Here is a 26355-nt window from a genome sequence, read left to right as displayed (position 1 = left end):
AGATCCATACGTATATATTGATTGGATAATTTAATACATGAATGAGGACATTCAGATTCAGAGAGGGGAGGGTCTGTGGATAGCCCATCAGGTTCTCCCCAACCCCAAGTGAACAGAAAAGATGCATGAAGCTCATAGGGTAACCCTGGAGGACACTGGAAGGTCGCAACAACCTTAGCCCCTTCCGTGAGAGGGGCCCTCACCCTGTCCTCAGAGCCTGCCTTGCTTCCAAAGCAAACTCAGAGCTCTAAGGCAAGTTGGAGAGTTCCAGGCAGGGCAGGATCTCTTGGAGAAGAAGGGGAGGGCCTCTTAAGGGCAGGGAAGGGCAATGCACAGGAGGAGCCCACATGGAATGGAGCTTGCAGCCAGGCCTTTCTTAGGGGGAGTTCCTTCTCCCTCTACACTACCTCTCACAGCTCAGCCTCAGGTGGGCCCACAACAAGGGGAACACACAAACTTTCATCTACTGTCTCTGTGCTACCAGTCCAGGACCGAGCCGGGTGGGAGACAAACGGCCATCCCCAGCCACAGTTATTTCCCAGAAACGCAGAAGGATCAGCACCAGGGACAGGGACATTCCCCAGCCCCATTCTCCTTGCCCAGACTCTGTGAACCAGTGTAAAGAGTAGAACTGACTTTTTCGAAGAAGAAGGACTCTGCACTGGTTCTGATTAACATTAAAATGCAAGCCCCATTCACATCCACCACAGGTACGTTAAGCAAACACAAAAGTGACAACAGGCACAGCACAATGACAGAGGAGCCTATGGTTTTCACGGTGACAAGGTGCGCCTTGCCCACATGCCATCTTTAAGGCTTTTCACTCTGATGATGCGTGAAATTATCCACCCTGACGGAGCGGCGCCTACTTTCATGCCAACTAGCAACATGGCATCCTTTCATTATCCCCTTGGTCACAAACCCACCTGGAGGGGTGTGATTAATGCGAATCTCATAAAACCTGGGGGAACAGGCCATCCCTGGTGCCCTATAAGAGTGAAATTGCCATTCATAGTGGCATAAATCACCATGTGTCAATCCCTGCTTCCTCACTGTCACACCTTGGTGAGCCACCCCATGGTCTCCAAGATGTGACACAGTTTCTAGGACAGCAGAATCTGCTGCTCTCAGGGACACCTTATACCTAACTTCAAAGCAAGGTCAGAGTTTAGCTATGATTATCCCAGCACCCTCCTGGCTCTGGGACTTCCTAACAGGGCACAGAAAGGAGTGGGGTGTTTACAACAGAGGAAATGCTAAACGTGGAGAGCAATGGCCTGACTCATTTCACAGCTGTAGTCTTTTCTGATTTGTTCGTAATTTTCTACACTACTGCTTCCAATTTGATACTGTCTGGACCGAGGATGTCAATAAGAATGGGATAACAGATGATGAGCTCAAAATACGGAGCATGATATAGTCACCCTGCACGTATGTACAATCAATATGTCACTTGCAAGAAGGAGCCATTGGCCGCTGGGCAAAGTTGGGAATGTAAAATGTCACAGAATTCAAGATGCATTTCTTATGTACTTAGGAGCCGTCACCTTAGCTGCCTTGCTGCTCTGGAAGGGAAACGGGCTTAATGTTTCATAATCAGTTACCGTAGACAAATGAATTAAAAGTCCAAAAAGAGTGCTGGAAGGACTCTTCCAAGTGACTCCTTGTGCTTTGCATGGCAGAGGTGCTCTGTACTATGTGGTACCTGTTGTGCACTGCACAACTCCATGGGCACAATTTCCCTAGAGAACAGTGTGAAAAAGCACCTCCTGGAGCCATGGGATCATTACTGTACAACCATAAGCAGCAACCCTGTGGTCTTTGAGCAACTTGGAGTCAATATTCCTAAGAGCTTATGGGAGCATCACAGAGATGGATCACAAAGACCCCACACACAGTGCTCTTTTTGACAGACTGGAAAATCCATGCATAGATCTATGAATTGCTAGTACAGTTAACTTTCCGTTACCAGCCTTAGGAGGGCAAGGGGCCACTCCATTTATTCAAAATATTCTGGTTATAATAACTAACAATTACAGTAATATCTAATTTCTACTATATAAAATAAGCATGTTTTAATCATTTTATTATTTGATTATCATTAAAACCCCCCAAACTTGACAACTCCTCTAAATATGACCTATCTGTGTTGAGAGCCACTTCAATAAGCTTTTAGGAAGACAGTGTTATACAATATATCAAAAAATAAGATTTTAAATATCCTGTGACCAGGGCTTCTAAACCTGAGAATTAACCCTATAAAAATAAGTCAAAGTATAAAAATACATTTGCGTGTGTGTGCGTGTGTGTGTGTGCGTGTGTGTAGGTACACACATATATACAAAGATGTTTATTGTAGTATGGCTTTTAATTTTTAAATTTTTAGAATTTTATTTATTTTTGAGAGAGACAGAGCATAAGTGGGGGAGGGGCGAGAGAAAGGGAGACCCAGAATCGGAAGCCAGCTCCAGGCTCTACCTGTCAGCACACAGTACCATGCAGGGGTCAAACCCACAGACCGTGAGATCGTGGCTTGAGCTGAAGTCGGATGCTAAACTGACTGAGCCACCCAGGTGTCCCTGGCTTTTAATTTTCAATAGCAAGATAAAGGAAATTATTTGAATGTATGTTAAGGGGTTTGCTGAATGAATTATAGTATATGCATAAAATGAAATACCATGAAGTATTTAAAATCATGCACGACAGCTACGAGTACTTGTAGAAGTCTCTCTCTCTCTCTCTCTCTCTCTCTCAATCTCTCTCTCTCTCTCTCTCTCTCTCTCTGCATTCACAGCTGCTTCCCATCCTTCTAATGTTTGGGGAATTAACTGTGTTAGGATACCCTCTCCCCAGGATAGTAGCCAGAAGTCCCACCTCCCAGCCTCCTTTGCAGCCAGGACTCAGGTATGTATGTAACCTGTTCTGCCAATGAGCTGCAACACACAACAGTTCAAGAAGGAAATGCGGAAGCAGGCTCAGAGATGGGCAGCATTTTACTAGTGAGGAGCATGGTGGAGCTTGCCTGCCTTAGAACCTGTAAGGCTGAGTTTCTGACACATAAGTAGTATCAGGGCTAGCGGCAGGGATGATTCCAGCTAGGATGCAGTCCCAGGAGGGCCAACTGCAGCACCTAGGGCTTCCTGGAGGCATTTTCTTATCAGGGCAGTTGTGCAGCATGGGTCTGGCCGTAGTTCCTCAAAGCAGAGCTCCGAACACAGTTCTTTGACCCCAACATGTCTGCAAGATGCCTGATCTGCTTCTATTAAGCTCCTTTCTTCTTAAGGAGCAGAATTAGCCTGCACTGCCTGGAAAGACATCTAGGATATAGGTATCCTTGACTTCACAATTTCAACTCGCAAATAGACCACACTTCTGAATACCACACATGGGGACCCCATAAGTCGCCACTCTGGTGCTGGATTTGGACTTTCAGAACTCAACAGAAGGAGGTACACTCGAGGGCTGCAGGGTGGCACTGACTGCCAGCTCTCAATCCAGGTTAAAGAGCATGGCCAGGCAGGTTTGTACAATTATCCATGAATGTTTTATCACATCATGCCCTTGTTGCCTTATAAAAGTGAATAGGAAGAGAAATTAAAATGTTGATATTTACAACAAGAAGACAAGGTTTTAGAGGCTTAATAAAATTGAAACAAATCACTGGGGCACCACAAGGAGAAAGTCTTTAGCCTTGATTTGTTACTCATCGGACTTATGCTTGTGGACTTCGCGCTCACCTGCAAAGTGGAAGAACAAATGGTGAAAATATGAACAAGATGGCAGAATAATTGAGAGCTGTGAGATACCAATCACCTTAGAAAATGTATGTCAATTATTCACTTTTGCATATTTAACTTGTGAGCATCATTTCAGAAATGTATTCTGAAAAAAATATGTAAAAGCAAGAGACGGTTCATACATTCTAAGGTAGAATAAGTAGGATACAGGAAGGTAGCTGTAGGTTTGACCCCAGCTTTCAAGCATACATATATGTGTGTATGTGATACAGATATTAAAAACTTTGGACATGGGGGGTGCCTGGGTAGCTCACTCAGTTAAGAGTCTGACTCTTGGTTTTGGCTCAGGTCATGATTTCATGGTTCGTGACCTTGAGCCCCAGGTCAGGCTCTGCGCTGACAGTACAGAGCCTGCTTGGGATTCTCTCTCTCTCTCTCTCTCCCTCTCTCTCTCTCTCTCTCTCTCTCTCTTTCTCTCTCTCTCTCTCTCTCAAAAATACATCAATAAATTTTTAAAAAATTGGACATATACTCTGCCAGTGCTGAAAAGCCAGCTCTGTGGGTTGAGATGGTAAAGGAATCTCATTGACTATTCCACATAGCCTTGAATTGTTTGAAATTCAAACAATTCTTGTTTCAATGAGAAGTTTTACTTACTATTATAACCACCAAACTTTAAAGGTATTTCTACGATCAAGAAAAAGTATGATGGTTCTTCAGAGCTTTTCTGGACCTGGGGCCATTGTGTCTTAATCAGGAGACCTCTGTTCTGTCCTGGACGTTCCTTCAGGCCTTGTGTCCACCAGGCCACCCTTGTGGGGCTTCTGTCTTGACTCCCCAAACTGGGGGCTTGGCACACACTATCACGGTGGCCCTCTGGAGTTCTTTACAATGGACAGAGGGCTCAACCCACAATCCGGGGCAGAGCGGCTTGCCCGGTGGAAGGCGTCCCTCCCAGAGAGCTGTCAATAGACCCAAGAACTACGCCCTGTCTTAAGAGAAACTGCTCAATGATGTAGTACAGCATGAACAAGACTAATTGATTGTCCTGCTTAATAAAGTGAGATCCTGCCCCAGAGGCAGCACAGGCCACAGAGCTCACAAGGATCAGAGAGAAAACAGAGTGAAGCTGGCCTTACCTCGTGCTTAGCAGGAGGGAGGCGAGAGCCTGGCAGGCAATTCAGGAAGACACAAAACAGCATCAGAGAAGACCCAAGGACACAACAAAGCTTTTCTAACTCTAGCACTTTACGGGGAGACAACTCATCCTTTCTCACATTTCCAATGCTCATTTTATTGTGCCAGTAAATAAAAAAAAAATTCCTTAAATGCAACTTATCAAACTGAAAGGACAGTGGGAGAAAGGGCAAGGGTGTCGTACTTTGTCAACTGTGTCACTCCCAGGGCCACAGGGATGTTCTTTGCTAGGAGATGGAGCGTGCATTCGGCTCGGTGCCAGGCTGTTCCGGGGAGACACCTCATCTATGCTTTCAGCTGGAGTGGCTCTTTGGTCACTCAAGTTCTGGCTCGCTGAGAAAGATAATTCTAGTTCTCATCCTCTCCTTTGCTCCACGATGCAAGTAAAAAGTTACGGTTTTCTCTTTCTTTATAATCCTGTAGCAGGGACAGGGATTGACCCCACGAAACCCACAGTGGAATGAAAATTCCTGCTGAAGCCCCCTCCCTGCCTACTAGTATTGCCTCGGTGGGCTTCAGCCCCTGCTCTCCACAAGCCTCTCCCTCTGCCACTGTTCAGCGTCTGCATCCTCCAGAGCCTTTGCAAAGCTGGCTCGGTGGCTGGGCTTTTCCTATCCCCAGCATTCAGAGGGAAGACAACAGTAGTGCCACTGTTAGAACCACTGAGGTAGACTCCCTGCCTACATGGAAGTGGCAATAGGAGGGGAAGGAGGAAAGGAGAGATCAACCCCACATTTCTTATTTACTGCTCACTTGTATTAGAGCAGGTGACAGCCCTTTCCTCCCCCTGCTTCTCTGATCCCAGACTTGTTACTGGTGACCTGCTTTGTTTGTTATTTGCCACTTGCTTCTCACCCAGGCCCAGGCCCTGTCTTCTTCCCAGCTCTGTGCCCCAGGAGGCTGACCTCTATGAGCCATGGGCAGCACCTACCAGTTCCCTTGTCCTCTGGCTCTGGTTGGGTTCTGCCCATGCAAAGCACCAGTAGAGAGAGGCTGGGTCTTTCTCTACTCCCTCCCTGCTTTTACATCATCTCTCCCCGACCATAGCTCCTCCTCCATAGCTTAGCTCTCATGGGGCTCTGTCAACATTACATCCTCCCCCTTCCCCTTTGGTCCTATAGGTGGTAATAGCTTCCCACTGGTGACCTCACCACCCCTGTTTCTCCCCTTCACCTTTCCCATACCAATATCAGTAGTCTTCTCATTAAAACCTCTTCTTTTGATCCATCTGGGTGAAACCTGTTTCCTTTCAAGATCCTAACTGATATATCGGCTTTCCTTTTGCATTAGGGAGTCTGTTTTTTCCTCCTCCATGGGAGATGCAGAGGGTCTCTGAACAAAGAGAAGGCCCGAGAGATACCACTGGTCCTGGGATGATGGGCGAAACACACACCTGAGGTGTGGGTAAATGCTAATGCAGCAGGCTGAGCACCCACTTGGAAAGGACACCTTTTGCCTTTAGGCAAATATGTCGAATCACGGGTAAGGGTCAATGAGGAAAACTGCCTCGCTTCTCTGATCACAGAAGTCCTGGCTGTTATGATTTATTCATTCATTCAACATTTTTTGGAGCACCTACCAGGTACCAGGCACTTCACTAGGTACAGTGAGCTGACTTGCGGCCCATGAAAAGATAACTCCACGTCCAAATCCCCAAAACTTGTCAATATGACCTTAAAAGGCAAAAGAGGTGACTAACAATTTTGAGAGGAGGAGTTTATCCTGAATGATCCGGGTGGGCTTTAAATACAATAATAAGTGTCTGTAAAAGAGTAAGGGACAGGGGAGATTTGACAGAAAGAAGAGGGGAAAGTAATGTGACCGTGGGGGCAGAGCCTGGATACAGGTACAAGCCAACAAGTGCCTGGAGCCACCAGAAGCTGGATGAGGCAAGGAAGGATCCTCACTAGAGCCCTGGAAGGGAGCCTGGCCCTGCTGACATCTTGATTTTGGACTTAAGATCTTCAGAGCTGTGTGAAGACAAATTCCTGCTGTTTTAAGCCACCCAGTTTACAGTACTTTGTCATGGCAGCTCTAGGAAACTCATACACTAGGTTCTGAGGATGCAGCAGTAATCAACACATACATAGTCCCTATACTTGGACTATATAGTCTAGGGGAACAAACAGGTAATGAAAACCTAAACAAAGAGAAATCATTACAAACTGTAATGTATTCAGTCATGTACTGAGAGGAAAATGTACAGTACCTTATTTAGATTGGTGGTCAGGGCAAGCATCTTTGAGAGGTGACCTTTGAGCTTAGACTTGAAGGATGAGAGGTAGCCAGACAAAGTAAGCTCTCAGGGAAGAGTGTCCAGGCAGAGGAGACAAACGAACAGCCCAGAGGTGGGGAACAAACTCGCATGTTCTAGAAAAACAAAGAAGTCAAGTGTCACTGGAATGTGGTCAGAGGGGTAAGGAGGGCCAGGACACAGACTTAGGGACCATAGTAAGGTCTTGGCATTTTATTCTGTGGTGAAAAGGCATCTGGTGGTTGAGGCTGGAAAGCTGTGAGACAATTTAAGGTTCTATGTCAATCCCTTCTGTTATCGGTGAGAAATAGCTTGGAGGGGGATCTAGGGAGACCAGGGTAGCCAGTTAATAGACCACTGCAGTCTTCTAGATAAGCAATGAAGATGGGCTACGGTGACCCCTCAGAGATGGAGAGAAAAGGATGGACTGAAGACACATTTGGGAGATAGAACTGTGGAGAATCGATGGATGTGGTGTATGAGAGAAAGACATTAGTGAATGATGATGCCAAGATATTGAGTAACCAGGCGGATGCAGTACCATTTACTGAGATGAGAAGATGGACATGGTGAGGAAGACAATAGCACAGAGAGGAATCTGGAAATGTCCTCCTACATCCTTTACCATGTCAATAAAGTCTTTCCAGATATGGAAACCTAACCCAATTTCAGTTGTTTTAGGGACCCGAGGAAAAGTACTCCAGCTCCTACGAATGGGGTACTGGAACCACTGGCCACCTAGATCTAACCCCCAACACCACACACACCATTACACAACAATGCGCATAGAAAACCTGCACAAGCAGGGAAGGGGGTCTTCTAAAGGAGACGCTTGTCCTGTATCTCATGTGGCATCAAAAGTCTCCTGTAATTGGAGGCTTCCAGTGAGTGGGATCTAATTTGTTAACATCTATACCCCACCTAGTTGGCTCTACCATGTGCTCACCATGGGCTTAACTCTGGTGGAGGCACCATGAGACGGTATGGGGGAGACGGTGTTTGAGAAACAGATCCTGAATACCTGAACAATCCGCTACTTACCGAACAGTCTATGTTTTATGACCATGCCACCTCAGTAAGTTGAGTTCTGCAGGTTGACTACCACTCCCAACATCCCTCACCCCATAAGTACTCTGAGAAAGTGACCCCAGAAAAGGGTAGAATGTCCACTGGTCTAAACATTCCTCAACTACTTATTTACCTTCCAGGGAGCAGAGATAAAGAAATCTGTGATAACCGAGCACACACAGGACCTATAAGACAACTGAAGGCTTATGTTGAAATCCTAGATGGTGGTCTTTCTGGAGAATCTTTCTGAAAAATCACCTCTTACATCTATAGGTCATTTCTTTATTCCTTTCTAGGTTATAGCACAAAGCTAAGAACCAAGAAGAGGCAAACATACATGCATAGCCTTATGCCAAAGGCCAAACTTTTATGCACATTTCTCTTCAGAAATCCTGAAATCCATTTACTCTAGCCTCATTCTGCCCTCTTTAGTGTTTATTTAATCTCTTATTTTAAGGCCATACCCAATTCTAACATTCTTGATAATCTGATTTTCCAATTCATAAGAAATAGGCGGCAGTAGCCATGAAGGAATGAGGGGTAATTCTAGAACCGGGTACATGCCAATGAGTGGCAGCTAAAAGCAAGAGAGTAAAGGAGGTGGTAAGTAGAAATTAAAAAAGAAGAAATAAGAATTGAAAAACTTGGGGGCCAAGGAGTGCCAGGGCAAACATTCCCATGTAATTCAGTAGCCCTAGGGAGTTGCTGTGTAGTTTAATAATTGGTGGTCCCCACTTCTGGGCAAAACATTGTCAGGACCCAACTTTTCCAAGGTGATCAATTCTTTTCTGGGCTAACACCCTCCCCCCATCCCTCCAAAAGAGGGATCACATATCAACTCAATAAAGTAGGCACTGATCTACCACATAGGGTATATCCAGTACAATTCTTTTTTTTTTAAAAAAAAAAGTAGTTCTTTTTTCCTTTTTTTTTAATGTTTATTTTTGAGAGAGAGAGAGAGAGACAGAATATGACTGGGGGAAGGGCAGAGAGAGAGGAAGACAGAGAATGCAAAGTAGGCTCCAGGCTCTGAGCTGTCAGCACAGAGCCTGACGCAGGGCTTGAACCCACGAACCATGAGATCACGACCTGAGCCAAAGTCGGATGCTTAATCGACTCACCCAGATGTCCCCCTCCCAGTACAAGTCTAAGGAAGAAGCTAAGCACGGTTGCCTCCTGAGTCACAGGATTCTCATTAGCCTCATGTCCTCTGGCCTCAAAGGGTTTGCTAGGCACTAACATTATAGGCCACAGAAAGGAACTCAGCACTCACTTTTAAAAATTAGAAACAAAAATCCCCACTCCTCTATTTAACACTGATATTCAGACTGTATTCCAATCAATATATTAGATAAACTCAAATGTGACAAAGACACGACCAATTAGAAGACATACCCACAGGGGCGCCTGGGTGGCTCAGTTGGTTAAGCGGCTGACTTCAGCTCAGGTCATGATCTTGCGGTCCGTGAGTTCGAGCCCCGCGTCGGGCTCTGTGCTGACAGCTCAGAGCCTGGAGCCTGTTTCGGATTCTGTGTCTCCCTCTCTCTGACCCTCCCCTGTTCATGCTCTGTCTCTCCCTGTCTCAAAAATAAATAAAAATGTTTAAAAAATTAAAAAAAAAAAAAAAAGAAGAAGAAGACGTGCCCACAGCTATCATGGCAAGAACGGGCACCTTGCCCACATCTCATCTTTTAGGTGTTTCATTTTGATTATAAAATTGTCCACAGTCCACGCCTGGAGTGGGTTCATATATCCAGAAATTACCCTGTACATACATGCTCACTCCCTGTGTCAAGTAATGCTGCCTTAGGCTTTACCCAAAACAAGACACCCCCACACACATGCACGGTCATACCCCCAAGCACATGAGGGCTGAGTCAAGGCGTGGGTTGTTAGTGCAAAAGGGCCTTTAGCGGTGATGGAGCTCAGCCTCCTCCTTCTGTGGGTGGGAAACTAAGGTGAAGGGAGTGACAGGAATTCTAAAATCCCCTCCAGTTCAAACATCTCATCATCCTGACTCACAGACTTCTATAGATCACACAGTGTTTCGTCCCTGTGACCCTGTCTGTTCAGTAGACAGGCTTTCTGAGGGGAAGCTCACACAGCAAGGCAACTTGGCCAAGTCGGAAGTCTCCACAGAAACCCAAACTCTTTGGGTTATAAGCCCACACCCCTGTTTGAACACCGGCCTGGGAAACTCTCTCTCTCAGGAAAGGATCCCTCCCTGCTCCAACTCAGGCCCCTGCCTAGAATCTTCTCTCTCCTGCTGAGGATTAACTGTTCTGCATCTTGGGCAGGAAATGAGTTCTTCGCTGTTTATTGTGGTCAAATCCTAAAATGAAGTCGATACAGCAGTAAAGGCTGAATACGTTGATGTCTCTTTACTAATTCATGAGACACTTTACAGTCCCCCACTGTCTGCGCTAAGATGGATGGAAACTGAAAAAGAAGCACAAGTTAAATTATGTCTTTGATAACTTCTGCTTAACTGGCCTGTCAAGGGACCAAGAAGATTAAACATTTGTGATTTATTCCCATGTTAATCTCAACAGGCGCCAGCACGCACACGCGCACGCACATGCACACCCACGCACACGCATGCAACTGATGAGAGACCTCCCCAGACCTCATTTCAGATGCGACCCCCACACTCAGCAGTGCCGTGAAATTGGAGAAAGGTCAGTGCTGATAGGCCATAACCGAAGGCTCATTATTTCTTGTTTACTCCTTCATGCCTTCATTCACGTGCTCATTCAACCTCTCCTCTTCTGCTTCTGCACTTGCAAAAAAGAGTCTTGCCTGGGCAGGAAAAAGGTTGGGGTGGGGGGCGGGGGAGCTCAACTGACTCTTTTCTAGGCAAACAGTCAATTCCTAACAGCCCCCACTGCCCTGCCTCTCCCAGGCCAAGTGGCCTTACCCAGCCTGTTCCTAACTCTAGGCTCTCTTTCCCTTTGAATAAACGGTGTGCTTGATAATCATAGCAGCCACCAGTGACTGAGACTTACAACATAGTGAATCCTTTAGGGCACTTACCTTATTTAATCCTCATGACAGCCCTCTGGAGTACAGTTCTTTTGCTTTTTTTACATACTAGAATTGGGAGGCTCAAAGAAGTTACCTACCAGAAGACACCAGGCTACAAAACAGAGATTCGAAGTCAAGGTGGCCAGACTTCAGCGCTCATATCCTGAACCACCACCACCACCCCCCAACCCCTGGGGACAGTCCTCATGCACTGGCGCCCTGGCCAGTGATTCTACCTGTCTCTGCACTGCTCTGGGTCACCAATGGTCACAGCCTATATCCCCAGAGGTTTTCCAAGGTTGGTGCTTCTGAGTGAAGTCTTCTTGCTCTCTTTCCTCCTGGACCTCTGCTGATGGGGCTGGTCCTATGAAAGGGATTTCCCCTAACCTGCCCTGCAGGCCTCCCAGAGCTGAGTGCAGAGCCATGGGGATTCCAGGCAAAGGACAGAAAAGAAGAGAAAAATGGCAAACACCCTGAGGCAGAGTTCCTAGGACTAGTGCAAAGGAAGGCACAGAGAAGGCAGGGCTCAGGCCCTTCCCAGGGGGTACACAGCCCTCAGGGCTGCCCTGGCCCCATCTAGATCTTCAGAAAGAACTGTCTGGTGTTCTCTCCAGAGGAAGAAGTCCAGAAGGCTTCTCTCTGGACACATGGTGATCCCACTCCCTTCCACTGCTTCAACCTCTTCCATGCCATAACAGACCCACAAATTTACATCTCCACATGTCACCTCAGTCTTAAGCTGCAGACCGTATTTCTGCCCTCACCAGGTGACCCACAGACTTCAAAGCCAACACATTTCCAACTAGATTCAGCATCTCTTCCCCGCACCCGTTTCCTCCTATGTTTGTTATGGATCTACATGTAGTCTGGAAGCAGGCTTCAGACCCCAGAATCTCCCTTCTTTCCTCCCTCACCTATCAGGCCCACCCCTTCCTCCCAACAACTGCTACCTGTGTTCAGGAATCAGCATTTCCTATATCTTCACCTCTAATCTGACTTAGACTAAGGCTGAGCCTCCAACAGGACTCCTGTCTCCACACATACAGCCGAAGTCAAGCCCACAATGCCCACCCCTACTCACAGCGCATGATGCTTTCAAAAGCAATTTTCAAACCATGCCATCTTGTTGTCCAGCGAGAGGTACACAGTGGGGGACCCTTCAAGGTCCTTTTAAGAATGGTGTTGATTAAGAGTCACTTACTGCACAAATGTGCCTTGAGTGTCTGCTGTGAGCAGTGTACTAGGAGCTAGGCATAAAGTGGTCAGCTACACAGTGAGTCCCTATGCTTGTGGACTGGGGGCCCTATTGAGGGAGACAGTCACCAAAGAGTGAACAAAGTGAATGGAATATAGTATCAGACAGCAATGTGTTGCTATGAGGATCAAAAGCATTAATCAGCGTGTTTCACGTAGAACATAGCCTGGCATGTAGTAAACACTCAATAAATGGTATCTTGTAACCCCTGAACACCCCCATTGAAATAGCTCTGATCACTTCTCATTTGACAGATGAGAAAATAGAGCACAAGAGCCCAAGTTTACCGAGTAAGCAGAAGGGCCAGGCTTTCAAGCCCCGGCAATCTAATCCCAGGATCCACTCTTCTAACCACTGTGCGATGTCGCTTCTCTAGGAGACCTGTTGGAGTTGGTACTGTGTTGGGTGGGTTCTCCCAGAAGCAGAACTGAAACAAAGATTCATGGGCAGACAGTTTAAGAGGTAGTTCCAGGGGCACCAGGATGGCTCAGTCGGTCAAGCATCCAACTTCGGCTCAGGTCATGATCTCATAGTCTATGAGTTCGAGCCCCGCGTCAGGCTCTGTGCTGACAGCTCGGAGCCTGTAACCTGCTTCAGATTCTGTGTCTTCCTCTCTCTGACCCTCCCCGTTCATGCTGTGTCTCTGTCTAAAAAATAAATAAATATTAAAAAAAATTTTTTTTAAAAGAGGCAGTTACGGGAAGCCCTGGTTGGGGGGGGGGGGGGTAGGAAAGTGAAACAGAGAAGGGAAGGGAGCTTCGCATGGAGCATCTACCTGTGGGTAGATGGAACCTCATCCTGCTGGGGCCTCTGGGATCCAGTGTAAAACACATGCCTCCAAATCTCCTTCCACCCAAAGGGCTGCCAGAGCTACAGTATTCATGTACCAACTCCCCTGTCATTGTTGGAGGACTGCTTTCATGGGGGAATTCATTCTCTGGCACGTCTGACTCGCCATTTGCACAAGCAGAGGAGAAACCTGTTCTGAGAGAAACTGCCCAGGTAATGAAAGGCAGCTGCTGGCAGGTTGAAGTCAGGCTGTGTGCACAGAAATGTGGAGGCCCAAGGGGATGTGGCGAAGGCACCAATGGCAGCTGCGAGAGCATTCCAGGGAGAGGGGACTCCTGTGTGAAGGCCGCCAGGCAAGAGCAGACTTGGTGTATGCAGGCAGCAAAGCCATGGAGAGGACTCATCCGGACTGTGTGGTGGGAATAGCAGCCAGAGGGGATGCTATTGGCTAGACCACATAGGGTCGCATAGGTCGTGAAAAGGAGCTGGCATTTTAATCCAAATATGATGGGGATGCCATGGAAGTTTTCATGCAAGAGAGTAAGTTTATGTCTTTAAAAGATCATTCTGGTCACTGGGTGGAAAATAGACGGAGGGCACAAGAACAAAAGAAGGGAGACCAATTAGGAAGGCCATGAGAGTAGTACAGATGACAGACAAGTTGGCTTGGACTAGGGTGGCATATTTGTGTGTGTGTGTGTGTGTGTGCGCCATACTGTTTTTTTTTTTTTTAATTCTAGTATGGTTAACATACAGTGTTGTATTAGTTTCAGGTGTGCAATGTAGTGATTCAAAACTTACATACCACACCCAGCGCTCATCTCAGACGTGCCCTCCTTCATCTCTATCCCCTGTTTCAACCATCCCCCACCCACCTCCCCTCTGGTAACCATCAGTTTGTTCTCTAGTTTGTCTCTCTTTTTTCCCTTTGCTCACTTGTTTTGTTTCTTAAATTCCACATATGAGTGAAATCATATGGCATTTGTCTCTCTGACTTATTTCACTTAGCAATATACTCTCACAGGGTGGCGTTTTAATTGTGGTTGGATTTGGGCTATAGAGTGAATTTACACTTGATAAGAATTAATGATGGCATGATCGTGGGGTCTGAGTGAAAGAGAAGAGTCATTTATTGAGATGGAACGGTTAGGGGAGTCACAAGTGCAGGGCAGCAAGTGGAGAATCCAGAAGTCACTTTTGGACGTTTAATATTTGAAGTATCTGGGGCGCCTGGGTGGCTCAGTCAGTTAAGCGTCCAACTTCCCTTAGGTCATGATCTCGCGGTCCGTGAGTTCAAGGCCCGTGTCGGGCTCTGTGCTGACAACTCAGAGCCTGGAGCCTGCTTCGGATTCTGTGCCTCCCTCTTTTTCTGCCCCTCCCAGGCTGGCTGGCGCTCTCTCTCTCTCTCTCTCTCTCTTTCCCTCCCTCCCTCCCTCTGTCTCAAAAATAAAAACGTTAAAAAAATAATAAAAATTTTTGAGGTGTCTGTCACTGGACTGCTGGCCACACGAGTCTGGAGCTCAATGGGGAGTTTGGTTGTTTCAATGTTGTGACCACCCACCTTCCTTTGCCTCTCCACTGCTCCAGGCCTCTGGGAGAGCCCCTCCCGGACACCTGGGGCAGGGTCCGGCATATATGTGGCGTGAAGGGCTGGCCCGGCCTGGAAGAGGACAGTGGATGCAGAAACACTGTGGGCAGCTAGAACGTAGCAAGATAGGAAACTCTGAGCCCAGGTGGTCAGGAGAAAAGTTAGCCCCAAGGAGATACTGGGGTGTACCCAGGTTACCACCTTCAATGAATAGACAGGAGTTTTAAATATTTTCTTCTGGTCCTGAGTGCACAAAGTTGAATGAGTCACACAGTTCATTTCAATCATACAGTTCACACACTTCACTGTGCAGACTCGTTTCTGGTTTTATTTTTTGATCCTCTCCCCTCGCCTCGTATTTCCATATCTCTTCTGCCCTGTGCTAGGTACGATCTCTAACATATTCATTAATGCCACTAGACATGGGGTATCCAACAAAACTATATAATGTTGTTTTATATATGTTTGTTGTGATAATTCAAAATGTTACTTCCTTCTCCTTTCCTCAACACTGTGCTAAGCTCTATTTGCATGACCACATATAAACCTGGTTTATTTTTACCAATTATTGTGTAGTGGGTTTTTTTAAGAAATAAATGTATAGACTACATTTTCTTATCCATTCTCCTAAAGCAACACTCTTGGGCTGCCTCAAACTCCTCCTTCACAAACTATGCTGTAAGAAATACATTAAAAAAATAATAAGTTTTTAGTAGATAGCCTTTAAGATTGGAAATTTTCCTTTTATTCAGATTTTCTCAGATAATGTTATTTTTTTTCATGAAGTTGAACTTTCTCAAATGCTTCCCATGCGTCTACTAAAGTGACACGATTTTTCTCCTTTATTCCATTAATACATTAAATCACATTAATAGATTTTCTAAAGCTTTAACTTTCTAGAATTCCTTGGATAAATTCAATTTAAACCATTACCTCTAATTAGCTCACATATTTAGGATTTTCACACCTATGTTTATAGTGCAATTGGCCCATAATTTCTTTTTCCTGAATTGCTTTCATCCAGTTTTGGAATCAAGGTCACAATAATCGGATAAAATTATGTGAACAGTTTTCTCTCTATTCCTATTTTTTTATAGCAACTTTGTAAGAATGGGATTATCTCTTCCTTGAAAGACTGAACATAGCTGTAAAACTATTGGGAGCTGGGGCTTTTTTTGGAAAGGGTGATGAAGATTCCACTTCGGTTTCTTCAAGGGTTACACTTCTAAGATCTCAGGCCACTTTTAGCATTTTTACATTTTTCTGCAATATTATGTAGCTCATCAGAGCATCCAATTTATTAGCACATAGCTGTACACACATTCTTTCACTTATATTTTGTTTATTCACATTTTCTTCCTCCTCTCCCTCTCCTACCAGTCTTGCCGGAGGCTTATCTATTTCATTAGTCTTCCTAAAGAACACTTTGAGTTTTGCTCATTTCCCATTTGTTTTTGTTCTCTAGATTTATTTATTTCTGCCTGCATTCTTATTTAGGTCCTTCCTTCTTGTTTATTTGGTTTTACCTTGTTTCTCTCTTGAATGTGCTAAGTTGAAAGCCCTACTCTGCTTTTGTGTTCTTTCCTAATTTCTGCAGTATTTAAAGCTATAAATTTACTTCCGAGTAAATTTGAATATGACCCACAAAATATGATCTGTGGTGTTTTCATTGCCATTCACCTCTAAGTATTTAATAGTTTCTCTTTGATTACTTTTATAGCCCAATGATATTTGGCAGTATTTTTCCTATGTCTAGAGATATAGGACTTTTTCAATTTAGTTGCATCATTGTCAGGAACATTGTGTTGTGTATATGATGTTGATTCCTTTACATTTACTAAAGTAGACTAGGATGTAATCTGTGTCTGTTCCATGTATATATGAAAGTACTTTTTTTCTTGGGGATAGACTGGGAAAGATAAACTACATTACTATGATCATCTATCTTTGCCTATTTCTATATGCTTCAACTACTATCATTGGAGAGGATGTATTTAAAATCTTCAACTATGCTTTTGATTTATTCTCATCCTAGATTTATCAGTTGTTGCTTTATGTTTTTTGACTTTATATTGTATAGGACATATATGTTCATGTTCACTATATTTTTGATATATTATTTGTTTTATCAATATATAACACCTTTATTTTTCCCCTTGTAATATCTAATGTCTTAAATTATTACTTTGATATTATAATCTTTATCTGGACTTATTTTGGGTAAATTTTTTCTATCCTTTCTGTATATTTTTGGTTTTATCGATCTTATAGCAATATATTGCTTGATTTTACCTTTTTAATTCAATTAGAGAGTCTATACTTTGGTTAATAAGTTTTAACTATTTACATTTATTATAATTTTAACTATATTATATTTATTACAAATGTTACAATATTTATTTCTGTCTTTTTTATGCTTCCAATTTTACATACCTGCTTTTTTTCTCCCTTACTTTGTGTATATTCTGCTGGGTGGATGTAATTTTCTTCAGCTGGTGTGAAAATTATACATTTTGTTTTTATTGTCCTAGTAGTTGTTCCTAAGTTATTAAGAACAATAGCTTTATCCCTTATCAATTTCTTAAGCTATCAGTATGTATGTTTATACTCCAGAAAAAGAATTTCAGAGAAATAGACAAAATCAAACCAAAGACACGGAGAGATGGAAGGGTAAAAGGATGGGAATAAATGAAGGAGCAAGAGGTTAGCAAGGAACAGGGAAAAAAAGAGAGAGAGAGAGAGAGAAACAGATAAAATCCATAAAAAGAATGAGGGTCTGAGGGAGTAAAGCCAGGAGTCCTACATACCCAATATGTTCAAATTGAGAGAGCAAGAGAAGCTCCAGGTTTCATTTGCTCCTTGTAAATGAAATGTCTCCAGAACATTTATTTCTTCCCTTGCTTGGGAAAACATTACAGATTATTTCATGATTATTAACTAAGAAGTTACACTGTTCTAGGCCCTCTTTTTTGTTTTAAGTTTACTTATGTATTTTGAGAGAGACAGAATGCAGGAGGGGCAGAGAGAGGGAAAGGGAGAGAATCCCAAGCAGGCTCCACACTGTCAGCGCAGAGACTGATATGGGGCTCAAACTCACAAACTGTGAGATCATGACCTGAGCTGGAACCAAGAGTCAGAGGTTTAACACACTGAGACACCGAGGTGCCCCTAGGCCCTCTTTTATGCTTGAATACAAAGCTGTGAACAAGCAGATGGTCTCCTTGCCCTCCTAGAACTCACAGTCAACATAGATGGTTTAAAAAGTAATGACAAGAGAGCAGGGGAAGACAGAACACCTCAGGAATATCCAGCAAGGCAAATCCTTCCATATGAAGTGATGTCTAAGCTGAGGTTGGAAGGATTGAACTCCTTTGCCAGTGGGTGCCAAGAGCAGAGGCTGGCCTTCACTGCTGCCATGCTGCTGGCCACTGGTCTTCTGCATCCTGTGCGTCAAGGTGTGGTCAAGTCCACAGGGCTTGCATTGGCATAGAGCCACTTGCAACAGCCCATTTTCTCAGTACACAAACCCAAAATTCACAAGGTCCCCACCCTGTCCCATCTCCCCAGGCTGTGTCAGTGGGTAAGGGCAAACTGATGTCAATGTGACCACTTGGGTCCCAAGGCCCTCCTACTTCTCCGCTTCACCTGCCTCCACACCTGCTTGCGATCTTAATTTTCTTTATCCCCAATCGCACTCACTAATTTAGACTGATCAAAGGAGGAGTCTGAGGGTGTAAATCTTTGATGGAAAAGAAGGAGCTATTATTGTTTCCGAGGAGCTACAGCAAATCCATTGAGGCCCACCTCAAATGCAATCCACACTGGCGTCACTGAACAAACAGGAGCAGAAAAGAATAGGAATGGTAGAGGAGGGTATGAGATGCTGCTTTGGAGACGAGCACCTGTATGCAAACCCTGATTTCATCCTTTACTGTCACTGTGACCTGGGGAACACCCCTGAAGTTAGCACTATTATTCAAGCCCAACTTGGACATACCAACAAAAGAGGTAGCATCACTGTTTTCTCTGGTGAGAAAACATGCAAAGTGGCTTCCAGTGGATTCCGAACACCTAACCCATACTACTTACTAATCATTTTCTTAAAATCGGTTTGAACAAAATACAAAAAGCTCTAGTTCATAAATATAACTTTGTGATTAAGTATGTGGATCACAACACATTCTTTAAGGACTCCTGTGTTATCCTGAAGTTGCCATCACTTGCCTCATTTAAAAATCCAAGATATCTAGTCGCATTCTTATTAACTTGTCCTTGTGTATTCATTCATTTGTTCAACAAATATTTATTGGATGCCTAGCAGACAGGCATTTCACAAAGTAGGCATTCAGTAAATGTTTGTTGAATTTAAAAAATAATTGTATCTCCAGAATCTATGTTGTTTGTTTGATCATATACATATGTTTGATCATATCTATAAAATGCCTTGATTTTTACTTTGATTCACCTATGAAACACATTAGCTGATCTATAGCCAAGAAATATGTGCTTTTTGAGGATTGCTTTAGAAAATTTGCATTCCATTAAACTTGCCAGATTTCTCAAAAGGTGGGGAAAAACAAATTCTTCGTAGAGTGCAATGCTGTAAACAGATAAGCCCACTAAACAATTATTTACATTCCTAAAACATGAGCATTTCTCTTTTCTATCTAATCCTCAATTTTTACACACCTTACTTTTTCATCTACACTGGGAACACTCAGCAGTGATATTATTATTTGCCAAATCGTTTTGTGTATTTTTACTCCAAGGCTAATCACTTCTGAGTTTAACAAAGTCAGGTTAGAAACTGAATTTGTACAACTTTTCTCTAGATCAGACAATTTTAGAATACAGACCCCCTTTGAAGGCATGTACCATGGAGTTAGAAATATGACAGCCCATTGTCCCTGCTAAAATGCTTCCCTGAAAAAAACCTATAGGTTGACAAGTTTAATTACTCTTGATTTTTATGCCTGCCTTTTTAAAATACTGAAATGTTCGGGCCATGAACACCATTACCGTTTTAAAGGACAGAGACAGTAGAGAGAGGCAGAAGTTTGGGTTATGTCATTCACTGTCCCAGAGCCCAGGGGAGCCCTGCAAGGCCCAGCCAGGAGAGCCTCATGGGATCACCCAGCTCATGCTACCAATGCTCAAGGTACCGGCTGTGGGGGCATGAGGCACTCTCCCACTCTCAACTCAATGGCTTATTTATTTAACTGTATACACTGAGGCGGCCTTGTCACATTGTGCAAAACAAGAATATGAAACCAGACAATTCTTTATGATCATGAGTACATGTAAGCAAAAGATACCCATGGGCATTATGCCGAGTAGGGAAAAAAAGGCAATCTCAAAGGCTTACATACCCTATGATTTCACTGACATAGCACTCTCAAAGTGACAGAATTATGGTGATAGAGACCAGATCAGAGGTTGCCAGGGGTTAGGGTTGGGGGGAGGATGTGACTTCTAGGGGGTAATGTGAGAGCTTCTTTGGTGTGCAGAACAGTGTTGTGCCTGGTTGTGGTAAGTTATTCAATCTACACATGTGATAAAACATCACAGAACTACACACTACACACACACACACACACACACACACACACACACACATACAGGATTGCCGGTAAAATCCCGGGAAGGTCTGTAACTGAGTTATAAATGCCAATACCATTTTTCTGGTTTTGACATTGCATAATGGTAGCATAATTATCACTGGAGGAAGCTGCATGAAGGATGCATGTGAGATCTATGCATTAGTTTTACAAATTCTTGTGAGACTTAAACTATTAAAAAAATATTTTTAAAGATATTGATATCCTTGGCGCGCCTGCGTGGCCCAGCTGGTTAAGCGTCTGACTTGGTTTCTGCTCAGGTCATGATCTCACAGTTCGTGGGTTCAGGCTCCATGACAGTGGAGCTTGCTTGGGATTCTCTCTCTTTCTTTTGTTCTCTCTCCCCACCTCTCTCAAAATAAGTAAGTAAATGAAAAAAAAGATATCAATATCCTTCACCAATACCCTTTCATTGGGCCAAGGGAACAGCTTTCCTCACTTGAGAACAGAAATGTTAACACAGGCCTTAGCTGTATTACTGGCAGGAGGAAAGTGGGCTTAGCTGTCACACAGGTGGTGTTAATAGCATGGCCTGCCTTTCTGTCGTGCTTGAACAATGGAGGAGTTAGTTCAGAAAGGGGAGTTTTCCAGGAGCTTCACTCTGCAATAGAGAAGTTTAAGCAGTAAAACTGTTCAAGCCTCAAGTACTCTAGCACCTGCTGTGGGCGAGAGTCAGCAGGGCAACCAAGGTAAATGTAAGCAGCAGTACTCCCACCAGGGCCTCTAACAGCCCACACAAGCCAGAGCAGCCATCAGAGCTGAGGGGTCTGGAAGCCAGGTTGCATTTCTGAATAAAGCTGGGAGCTCAGCCCGGAGAGAAGGTGTGTGGGGAGACATGGCGTGGTTGCTGGGAGCAAATATCTGTAGGACTGTTGTGTGGGAAATAGATTAGACTCGCACTATATTAATCCTGAGGGCAGGTCTTATATCTGTAGGTAGAAGTTAGATGAAAGCAGTTTTCAACTCAATATAAAGAATTGTCCAACACACCTGCTTTGACAGGTAATAAGTTCCCAGACACTGGAAATATGTGAGCATAGATCAAATGACCATCTGTTGAGAATCTGTAAGGGGTCCCAATCAAGTGTCCCCCATCCCACTCCGAGAAGATGATACCGACAATGAGGACACTGGAGGTGGGTGACCCTGATCTTTTCATTGAAGTGCAGCTCCCTTTTAATTTTTTAACTTCATTAGTATGTCTCTGCTTTGCTGAGCCCATTAACCCTTCTGTGGTTCATTGTGTCTCCAAATAAATGTCACCTCCCCAGCAGATCTACAGGCATCCTGTTAAGAGAGATACAGCCTCCTCTGTTCCCTCGGCCCCACAGAGCCTGGCACAAGGTGGATGCAAAAGGAATGCTCTGTAAACATGTGAAGCCTGGTGAATAATGGCTGTGGCATGCCCAAGGCAAGAAGCCAGCCCGGGTGCCTGCTTGAAGTCCTCTCACACTGAGAGTCCATATATTTTATGACCTCAGAGTGCTTCCTGGCACAGACTCCCCCCAGTGGGGATCCATTTCTCCTTTGCAGCTTTGTCAGTGTTTGGGTTTTCTACTTAGTTCTCAATGATCTAGCTATCATAGTTATAGCTCCCTAGGAAATGCCATCCAGTAACTCTGTCAGAGTTTTTATTTGCTTGGACAGATCGTTTTATTTCAGCAAGGTGTTTTATTAGCTTAGAGAGTCATGAATCACTTCAAAGGTAGATGAAAGATGGCCCAAAACACACAATTTTGTATGAGATGTTGTTCTTTCAACGGAAGATCATGTCTCCTTGATTAGGGATTGAGACCACTTCAATTCCATGCAAAGGATGAAAACTGAATCTCATCAGCATATCCATGCACCCGCCTGGCCAGAGCGAAGAGGCTGACTCTAACACCCATCTGGTAACTACCACTCAGGAAATCTTGCCATCAACAGTGTTGCGACGGCCCAAACGGAGTCATAGGAGGCCCCTCTCTGAAGCATATGCTCTCTTGGAACCAGACCACACCACTGCCTAAGACTCCACAAAGTGTGAGAATAGCTTTGAGAAAAGAATTGTATTAGTTAGGATAGGATCTGCTATGCTGCAGTAATACCTAAACCCTTAAATCTCAGCGGCTGGACCCAACAAAAGTTTATTTCTCATTCACATCAGGGTTCCAATGAGGTGGGTCAGGCCACATTTCATGGTGACTCAGAAATCAACCCTATCCCCTTTTATCTTGTCATAGCAGGAAGAGGAGAAGGAATAAAGAATTCCTCCTTCCTTCTCTTCTTCTCTTCACTCCTTCCTTTCTTCTCCCTTCCGTACTTTTTTTTTAAGACTTTATTTTTTCATGACAGTTTTAGGTTCAGAGCCAAAGTGAAGGGAAGATAGAGATTTCCCATATACCCCCTGCCCCCACACATGCATCATCTCCCCCATTATCAACACCCCCCATCACAGAAGTACCTTTGTTACAATTGATGAACCCATATTGATACATCATGATCACCCCAAGTGCACAGCTCACATTAGGGCTCACTCTTGATGTTGTACATCCTATGGGTTTTGACAAATGTATCCTGACTATATCCATCATTGTGGTATCACACAAAGTATTCTCATTGCCCTTAAAAATCCTCTGTGTTCCACTTACTGGTTTCCCCCCTGCTCCTGGCAGCCAATGATCTATATAGTTTTGCCTTTTTTAGAATGTCATGTAGTTGGGATCATGAAGGTGTAATCTTTTCATATTTCAGTAATATGTATTTCAGATTCCTCCGTGTCTTTTTATGGCCCGATAGTTCATTTCTTTTTAGTGCTGAGTAATCTTCTGTTGCCTGGACATACCATGGTTTATATATTCGTTCACCTGCTGAAGGACATCTTGGTTTCTTTCACATTTTACTAATTCTGGATAAAGCTTCTGTAAACATTTGTGTGCAGATTTTTGTGTGGACATAAGTTTTCAACTCCTTTGGGCAACTACTAAGGAGTGTGGTTGCTGGATTATATGGCAAGACTATGTTTGGTTTTATAAGAAACCATTCTACATGTTGTATTTCTCACCAATTAAAAAAAAGATAAATCATTTAAGGAATAGCTTGTAAGATGCAGCAGAATCTTATCTGCAAGGAAACCAGTCAAGCTGCTCAGATATTATATTACACTATTATAAAACTCACGTTATAGTATCTTCAATGTAAAGAATCCTATCAGTGAGCAAAACACTTTTCTTTCCAAATCCTGTTTAATTAGGAAATTGATGGAAATTATAGACTTGTGTCCCCATAACTACTTTTAAAAAATGTATTTGGGAGCCTTAAAAATAATGAATTATAAAAGAAAGTGAACTCTGACATTTTCCCTTCTATTTTATTGTTCTCTATTCCCTGAAAAGCCTCCAACACTCTATTTCTATAGCTCAGAATAAGATGTATTTTCCCCTTAAAAACTGTAGGTATTATAATTATATGTAAATCACTTCACAGAAATAAATATCCATGGTTAAGGGATATTTAAAATGTTAAAAGCTTCTTCTCAACTGTTCAGTTTGAGAAAAAAAAAAGTTATTTCCAGAACCCTGGTAGCTCTAAGCACCATTTCCCCCTTTCGTACCTGCACAGAAGAGCCTTCTCCTGCAATGCCCTGTTTTCCTGGGCTGTTCTCCTCTCTGAAACACCTCAAGTGGGGATCACAGTTTGAATTGGATTTTGAAGCAATTCCATGCTAATCTCCCTTCCCTAACAGTGAAAACTTTTTTCCCTTGTATTCAGAATGAAAACACACAGCTGAACAAAGAAACAGAACACAATTTAAGAGAGTTGTTCCCATCCTGAAAACCATTTCTTTTTTTTTTTTAAGTTTTACTTATTTATTTTGAGAGCGACAGCACGAGTTGGAGAGGGGCAGGGAGAGAGGGAGAGAGAGAATCCCAAGCAGACTTAGTGCTGTCAGCGCAGAGCCTAACTCAAGGCTGGATCCCACAGACCATGACATCATGACCTGAGCCAAAACTACGAGTCAGACGCTTAACTGACCGAGCCACCCAGGCACTCCTGAAAAGCATTTCTTTAGTGCTTCCCTTTCCTTGCTGAAAACATGGGTAGAATTGTATTTTTAAAAAATCATTATTTCCCTGGGATCTGAATTCTAATCTATTGTGGTCCCCTGGCCATGAAGACCATCAAAGTGCTAAAGATTCCCAAATGCCCATCTCCACCCCTGAGTTCTCCGCTGACATAGCCAATTGCCTATTTAGTATCTGTGCTAGGTTATCTCCTGGCGTTGCAAACTGAGCATGTCCAAAACCTAGTTCCTGAGGGGCTGCAACCCTGCTCCTCCCTCCACTCCTCCATCTCAGTGAAGGGCAGCACTGTGATTCTGGTTTCTCAGGGCAAAAGCCTTGCAGTCACCCTTGATTCTGCTCTTACTCTCACATTCCACTTTCAACCCATCAGGTAAGCATTGTGGGCCCTACCTTCAAAAATATGTCCAGAACGTAACCTTTTGTTACCACTTCCATCATTATTACCCTAGTCCAAGCCACCATCATCACCTGCCTAAATTTTTGTGATGGACTTCTTTCTCCCTGAGTCTGACCTTGTCCTCCTACAGTCTCGTTTTAACACCACAGCCAGAATGGTCCTATTAAAACATAGGATCATGTCTCCTCAGTGCTCTAAACCTCCTATGGCTTCTGATGTCACCCAGCATCAAAGCAAAGTCCTTAAAATGGCCCGTAAAATTCTCTATAACCTCATCCCCTGTAGGTCTCCTCAACTCAGCTCAGATGAGCAAGTTTGCTCCTCCAGCTCACCAGGCCTATTTCCACCTCAGGACGTTTGCACTGGCTGTTCCTCTGCTTGGAGTGCTCTTGCCCAGATATCTGCAAGGTTCTCTTTCCTCACAATGTCTCTGTTCCAGTGTCATCCTGACTATTTCTAGGTCCAACATCCTCGTTCCCAGCCCTCCTCCCTTCCCCGCTGCATCTTTCTTCATATTACTCATCATCATTTGACACGCTTTATATTGTACATGTTTCTTATTTTTCCTTCTAGAATATAACCTCCCCCCACACAGGGGAGGGCAGAGATTTTTATCTTTTTTGCTCACTTCTATGTGCACTCACTTAGAAGAGTGCCTGTAACACAGTAGATACTTAATAAATATTTGTTGAATGAATGAACAAAATTCTATTCAGTTGTGAATCAATATGTCCGGATTAATCAGGGCCTCATTTCACCTTCCATGCCTGACAGCTCATCTCACTTTCATATTTGTGTTGAGTGAACCAGTGAGTGGCCAAGAGGCTCCGTGTGTCAGCACTAGGCAAAGCTGTCCTAACTTGATCTAACTTTAAGGAATATTTTCAACATGTGAATGTATTTATGGGCTGTGTGCTACATCGTGGAATTTGCTCCTGAGCCGGGCTCACTGCACAGGGTCAGTCACTGCAGGCACCTTCATTCATTTGGAGAGGGATCAGCACAAGCCTGTCACATCAGGGACTGAGGGACTCCCTGCAAGACCACTTATCCTGCGGGAACAAAGAGCTGCAAGTGTCAGAGGGTAGGAGTGATTCTGTATAGAGACGTGTGGATACCATGGAAATCAGACCCTTCTCCAACTCCTTTGTCTGACCAGGAGAGGGCTGTAACTAAAGATGGAGATTTGTTTCACTAAGTGCTGGCACACCTGTTCCTGCAGACGGGTGCATGAAGAAGACAGAAGCAGCTTCTCTCCTCTGCTGTAAATGCCACGCAACCCCGTCTCCTTCAGGCTCAGCAAGCTGCAGGCGTGAACCGGTCTGGAAGTCCATGAGGTACGCCCAGGGACCTGCCGAAACATG

The 26355-nt window shown here is 44.1% G+C and overlaps 1 protein-coding gene across 2 annotated transcripts in view; it reads right to left on the bottom strand.

Annotated features, from left to right (window-relative positions):
- The window catches only part of FSTL4 (follistatin like 4), a 585475-nt gene that overhangs the window by 430526 nt on the left and 128594 nt on the right, over positions 1-26355 (bottom strand). Inside the window, exon 1 of one of the 2 annotated variants that reach the window (XM_060636145.3) lies at positions 7144-7320. The exons of the other annotated variant lie outside the window; for it this stretch is intronic. The gene's annotated coding sequence lies outside the window, so the exon portion shown is untranslated. Of the gene's footprint in view, positions 1-7143; positions 7321-26355 lie in introns of those variants that run through there. 2 annotated transcript variants of the gene reach the window in all.

Source organism: Panthera onca, chromosome A1 (genome assembly GCF_046562875.1).
Source record: "Panthera onca isolate mPanOnc1 chromosome A1, mPanOnc1 haplotype 2, whole genome shotgun sequence".
Lineage (NCBI taxonomy): Eukaryota > Metazoa > Chordata > Mammalia > Carnivora > Felidae > Panthera > Panthera onca.
Note: the sequence above shows the minus strand (reverse complement) of the source record. Positions and strands in the feature narration are given on the sequence as shown.